Raw genomic sequence first — 7,342 nt, 5'->3', positions numbered from 1 at the left:
TTCTGCCTCCAATAGATTTCCTAAGCACTAGTGTTTTAAGGAACAGGTTAAAAAGAGAATCCTAATGTGATTTCTTGATAATGGGTGTGTTCCTTATCTTCTCCTAGTGTCTAAACTCTTCTCCATGGCTGGACCCCCAAATAATATTCCTTGACGTGCTTAGCGGTATGTAGACAGAGGGATAGGTTTAATAACTACCCTAACCCTAACGCGTACCCTAACCCTAACGCGTACCCTAAAACTAACACGTACCCTAATCCTAACCCGTACCCTAAACCGAGCCCTAACCCTCAAACTAACCCTAACCCTAACGCTAACCCATACCCTACGCCATACCCGAACCCGTACCCGAACCCGTACCCTAAGGCGTACCCTAAACCTAACCCTAACCCTTACCCTAACCCTAAGCTACCCTTGACTGCTTCTGCCTCTAATAGATTTCCTAAGCACTAGTGTTTTAAGGAACAGGTTAAAAAGAGAATCCTAATGTGATTTCTTCATAATGGGTGTGTTCCTAATCTTCTCCTAGTATCTAAACTCTTCTCCATGGCTGGACCCCCAAATAATATTCCTTGACGTGCTAAGGGGTATCTAGAGAATGTGATAGGTTTAATAACTACCCTAACCCTAACGCGTACCCTAACCCTAACCCCTACCCTAACCCTGACACGTACCCTAATCCTAACCCGTACCCTAAACCGAGCCCTAACCCTCAAACTAACCCTAACCCTGACCCTAACCCATACCCTACGCCGTACCCGAACCCGTTCCCGAACCCGTACCCTAAGCCGTACCCTAACCCTAACCCTAACCCTAACCCTAATCCTAAGCTACCCTTGACTGCTTCTGCCTCCAATAGATTTCCTAAGCACTAGTGTTTTAAGGAACAGGTTAAAAAGAGAATCCTAATGTGATTTCTTGATAATGGGTGTGTTTCTTATCTTCTCCTAGTGTCTAAACTCTTCTCCGTGTCTGGAACCCCAAATAATATTCCTTGACGTGCTAAGGGGTATCTAGAGGGTGGGATAGGTTTAATAACTACCCTAAACCTAACGCGTGCCCTAACCCTAACCCCTACCGTAACCCTAACACGTACCCTAATCCTAACCCGTACCCTAAACCGAGCCCTAAACCTCAAACTAACCCTAACCCTAACCCTAACCCATACCCTACGCCGTACCCAAACCCGTTCCCGAACCCGTACCCTAAGCCGTACCCTAACCCTAACCCTAACCCTAACCCTAAACCTAAGCTACCCTTGACTGCTTCTGCCTCCAATAGATTTCCTAAGCACTAGTGTTTTAAGGAACAGGTTAAAAAGAGAATCCTAATGTGATTTCTTGATAATGGGTGTGTTCCTTATCTTCTCCTAGTGTCTAAACTCTTCTCCAGGGCTGGACCCCCAAATAATATTCCTTGACGTGCTAAGGGGTATCTAGAGAGTGGGATAGGTTTAATAACTTCCCCAGCCCTAACGCGTACCCTAACCCTAACCCCTACCCTAACCCTAACACGTACCCTAATCGTAACTCGTTCCCTAAACGGAGCCCTAACCCTCAAACTAACCCTAACCCTAACCCTAACCCATACCCTACGCCGTACCCGAACCCGTACCCGAACCCGTACCCTAAGCCGTACCCTAACCCTAACCCTAACCCTAACCCTAAGCTACCCTTGACTGCTTCTGCCTCCAATAGATTTCCTAAGCACTAGTGTTTTAAGGAACAGGTTAAAAAGAGAATCCTAATGTGATTTCTTGATAATGGGTGTGTTCCTTATCTTCTCCTAGTGTCTAAACTCTTCTCCATGGCTGGACCCCCAAATAATATTCCTTGACGTGCTAAGGGGTATCTAGAGAGTGGGATAGGTTTAATAACTTCCCCAGCCCTAACACGTACCCTAACCCTAACCCCTACCCTAACCCTAACACGTACCCTAATCGTAACTCGTACCCTAAACGGAGCCCTAACCCTCAAACTAACCCTAACCCTAACCCTAACCCATACCCTACGCCGTAACCGAACCCGTACCCGAACCCGTACCCTAAGCCGTACCCTAACCCTAACCCTAACCCTAAGCTACCCTTGACTGCTTCTGCCTCCAATAGATTTCCTAAGCACTAGTGTTTTAAGGAACAGGTTAAAAAGAGAATCCTAATGTGATTTCTTGATAATGGGTGTGTTCCTTATCTTCTCCTAGTGTCTAAACTCTTCTCCATGGCTGGACCCCCAAATAATATTCCTTGACGTGCTAAGCGGTATCTAGACAGAGGGATAGGTTTAATAACTACCCTAACCCTAACGCGTACCCTAACCCTAACGCGTACCCTAACACTAACACGTACCCTAATCCTAACCCGTACCCTAAACCGAGCCCTAACCCTCAAACTAACCCTAACCCTAACGCTAACCAATACCCTACGCCGTACCCGAATCCGTACCCGAACCCGTACCCTAAGCCGTACCCTAAACCTAACCCTAACCCTAACCCTAACCCTAAGCTACCCTTGACTGCTTCTGCCTCTAATAGATTTCCTAAGCACTAGTGTTTTAAGGAACAGGTTAAAAAGAGAATCCTAATGTGATTTCTTGATAATCGGTGTGTTCCTTATCTTCTCCTAGTATCTAAACTCTTCTCCATGGCTGGACCCCCAAATAATATTCCTTGACGTGCTAAGGGGTATCTAGAGAATGTGATAGGTTTAATAACTACCCTAACCCTAACGCGTACCCTAACCCTAACCCCTACCCTAACCCTGACACGTACACTAATCCTAACCCGTACCCTAAACCGAGCCCTAACCCTCAAACTAACCCTAACCCTAACCCTAACCCATACCCTACGCCGTACCCGAACCCGTTCCCGAACCCGTACCCTAAGCCGTACCCTAACCCTAACCCTAACCCTAACCCTAACCCTAAGCTACCCTTGACTGCTTCTGCCTCCAATAGATTTCCTAAGCACTAGTGTTTTAAGGAACAGGTTAAAAAGAGAATCCTAATGTGATTTCTTGATAATGGGTGTGCTTCTTATCTTCTCCTAGTGTCTAAACTCTTCTCCATGGCTGGACCCCCAAATAATATTCCTTGACGTGCTAAGGGGTATCTAGAGAGTGGGATAGGTTTAATAACTTCCCCAGCCCTAACGCGTACCCTAACCCTAACCCCTACCCTAACCCTAACACGTACGCTAATCGTAACTCGTACCCTAAACGGAGCCCTAACCCTCAAACTAACCCTAACCCTAAACCTAACCCATGCCCTACGCCGTACCCGAACCCGTACCCGAACCCGTACCCTAAGCCGTACCCTAACCCTAACCCTAACCCTAACCCTAACCCTAAGCTACCCTTGACTGCTTCTGCCTCCAATAGATTTCCTAAGCACTAGTGTTTTAAGGAACAGGTTAAAAAGAGAATCCTAATGTGATTTCTTGATAATGGGTGTGTTCCTTATCTTCTCCTAGTGTCTAAACTCTTCTCCATGGCTGGACCCCCAAATAATATTCCTTGACGTGCTTAGCGGTATGTAGACAGAGGGATAGGTTTAATAACTACCCTAACCCTAACGCGTACCCTAACCCTAACGCGTACCCTAAAACTAACACGTACCCTAATCCTAACCCGTACCCTAAACCGAGCCCTAACCCTCAAACTAACCCTAACCCTAACGCTAACCCATACCCTACGCCATACCCGAACCCGTACCCGAACCCGTACCCTAAGCCGTACCCTAAACCTAACCCTAACCCTAACCCTAACCCTAAGCTACCCTTGACTGCTTCTGCCTCTAATAGATTTCCTAAGCACTAGTGTTTTAAGGAACAGGTTAAAAAGAGAATCCTAATGTGATTTCTTCATAATGGGTGTGTTCCTAATCTTCTCCTAGTATCTAAACTCTTCTCCATGGCTGGACCCCCAAATAATATTCCTTGACGTGCTAAGGGGTATCTAGAGAATGTGATAGGTTTAATAACTACCCTAACCCTAACGCGTACCCTAACCCTAACCCCTACCCTAACCCTGACACGTACCCTAATCCTAACCCGTACCCTAAACCGAGCCCTAACCCTCAAACTAACCCTAACCCTGACCCTAACCCATACCCTACGCCGTACCCGAACCCGTTCCCGAACCCGTACCCTAAGCCGTACCCTAACCCTAACCCTAACCCTAACCCTAACCCTAAGCTACCCTTGACTGCTTCTGCCTCCAATAGATTTCCTAAGCACTAGTGTTTTAAGGAACAGGTTAAAAAGAGAATCCTAATGTGATTTCTTGATAATGGGTGTGCTTCTTATCTTCTCCTAGTGTCTAAACTCTTCTCCATGGCTGGACCCCCAAATAATATTCCTTGACGTGCTAAGGGGTATCTAGAGAGTGGGATAGGTTTAATAACTTCCCCAGCCCTAACGCGTACCCTAACCCTAACCCCTACCCTAACCCTAACACGTACGCTAATCGTAACTCGTACCCTAAACGGAGCCCTAACCCTCAAACTAACCCTAACCCTAAACCTAACCCATGCCCTACGCCGTACCCGAACCCGTACCCGAACCCGTACCCTAAGCCGTACCCTAACCCTAACCCTAACCCTAACCCTAACCCTAAGCTACCCTTGACTGCTTCTGCCTCCAATAGATTTCCTAAGCACTAGTGTTTTAAGGAACAGGTTAAAAAGAGAATCCTAATGTGATTTCTTGATAATGGGTGTGTTCCTTATCTTCTCCTAGTGTCTAAACTCTTCTCCATGGCTGGACCCCCAAATAATATTCCTTGACGTGCTTAGCGGTATGTAGACAGAGGGATAGGTTTAATAACTACCCTAACCCTAACGCGTACCCTAACCCTAACGCGTACCCTAAAACTAACACGTACCCTAATCCTAACCCGTACCCTAAACCGAGCCCTAACCCTCAAACTAACCCTAACCCTAACGCTAACCCATACCCTACGCCATACCCGAACCCGTACCCGAACCCGTACCCTAAGGCGTACCCTAAACCTAACCCTAACCCTTACCCTAACCCTAAGCTACCCTTGACTGCTTCTGCCTCTAATAGATTTCCTAAGCACTAGTGTTTTAAGGAACAGGTTAAAAAGAGAATCCTAATGTGATTTCTTCATAATGGGTGTGTTCCTAATCTTCTCCTAGTATCTAAACTCTTCTCCATGGCTGGACCCCCAAATAATATTCCTTGACGTGCTAAGGGGTATCTAGAGAATGTGATAGGTTTAATAACTACCCTAACCCTAACGCGTACCCTAACCCTAACCCCTACCCTAACCCTGACACGTACCCTAATCCTAACCCGTACCCTAAACCGAGCCCTAACCCTCAAACTAACCCTAACCCTGACCCTAACCCATACCCTACGCCGTACCCGAACCCGTTCCCGAACCCGTACCCTAAGCCGTACCCTAACCCTAACCCTAACCCTAACCCTAATCCTAAGCTACCCTTGACTGCTTCTGCCTCCAATAGATTTCCTAAGCACTAGTGTTTTAAGGAACAGGTTAAAAAGAGAATCCTAATGTGATTTCTTGATAATGGGTGTGTTTCTTATCTTCTCCTAGTGTCTAAACTCTTCTCCGTGTCTGGAACCCCAAATAATATTCCTTGACGTGCTAAGGGGTATCTAGAGGGTGGGATAGGTTTAATAACTACCCTAAACCTAACGCGTGCCCTAACCCTAACCCCTACCGTAACCCTAACACGTACCCTAATCCTAACCCGTACCCTAAACCGAGCCCTAAACCTCAAACTAACCCTAACCCTAACCCTAACCCATACCCTACGCCGTACCCAAACCCGTTCCCGAACCCGTACCCTAAGCCGTACCCTAACCCTAACCCTAACCCTAACCCTAAACCTAAGCTACCCTTGACTGCTTCTGCCTCCAATAGATTTCCTAAGCACTAGTGTTTTAAGGAACAGGTTAAAAAGAGAATCCTAATGTGATTTCTTGATAATGGGTGTGTTCCTTATCTTCTCCTAGTGTCTAAACTCTTCTCCAGGGCTGGACCCCCAAATAATATTCCTTGACGTGCTAAGGGGTATCTAGAGAGTGGGATAGGTTTAATAACTTCCCCAGCCCTAACGCGTACCCTAACCCTAACCCCTACCCTAACCCTAACACGTACCCTAATCGTAACTCGTTCCCTAAACGGAGCCCTAACCCTCAAACTAACCCTAACCCTAACCCTAACCCATACCCTACGCCGTACCCGAACCCGTACCCGAACCCGTACCCTAAGCCGTACCCTAACCCTAACCCTAACCCTAACCCTAAGCTACCCTTGACTGCTTCTGCCTCCAATAGATTTCCTAAGCACTAGTGTTTTAAGGAACAGGTTAAAAAGAGAATCCTAATGTGATTTCTTGATAATGGGTGTGTTCCTTATCTTCTCCTAGTGTCTAAACTCTTCTCCATGGCTGGACCCCCAAATAATATTCCTTGACGTGCTAAGGGGTATCTAGAGAGTGGGATAGGTTTAATAACTACCCTAACCCTAACGCGTACCCTAACCCTAACCCCTACCCTAACCCTAACACGTACCCTAATCCTAACCCGTACCCTAAACCGAGCCCTAACCCTCAAACTATCCCTAACCCTAACCCTAACCCATACCCTACGCCTTACCCGAACCCGTACCCGAACCCGTACCCTAACCCTAACCCTAAGCCACCCTTGACTGCTTCTGCCTCCAATAGATTTCCTAAGCACTAGTGTTTTAAGGAACAGGTTAAAAAGAGAATCCTAATGTGATTTCTTGATAATGGGTGTGTTCCTTATCTTCTCCTAGTGTCTAAACTCTTCTCCATGACTGGACCCCCAAATAAAATTCCTTGACGTGCTAAGCGGTATCTAGACAGAGGGATAGGTTTAATAACTAACCTAACCCTAACGCGTACGCTATCCCTAACGCGTACCCTAACCCTAACGCTTACCCTAACCCTAACACGTACCCTAATCCTAACCCGTACCCTAAACCGAGCCCTAACCCTCAAACTAACCCTAACCCTAACCCTAACCCATACCCTACGCCGTACCCGAACCCGTACCCGAACCCGTACCCTAAGCCGTACCCTAACACTAAACCTAACCCTAACCCTAACACTAACCCTATGCTACCCTTGACTGCTTCTCCCTCCAATAGATTTCCTAAGCACTAGTTTTTTAAGGAACAGGTTAAAAAGAGAATCCTAATGTGATTTCTTGATAATAGGTGTGTTCCTTATCTTCTCCTAGTGTCTAAACTCTTCTCCATGGCTGGACCACCAAATAATATTCCTTGACGTGCTAAGGGGTATCTAGAGAGTGGGATAGGTTTAATAACTAC

Source organism: Eschrichtius robustus, chromosome 20 (genome assembly GCF_028021215.1).
Source record: "Eschrichtius robustus isolate mEscRob2 chromosome 20, mEscRob2.pri, whole genome shotgun sequence".
NCBI classification, from domain to species: domain Eukaryota; kingdom Metazoa; phylum Chordata; class Mammalia; order Artiodactyla; family Eschrichtiidae; genus Eschrichtius; species Eschrichtius robustus.
The sequence above is the reverse complement of the archived record's forward strand: the minus strand, read 5'-3'. Positions refer to the sequence as shown.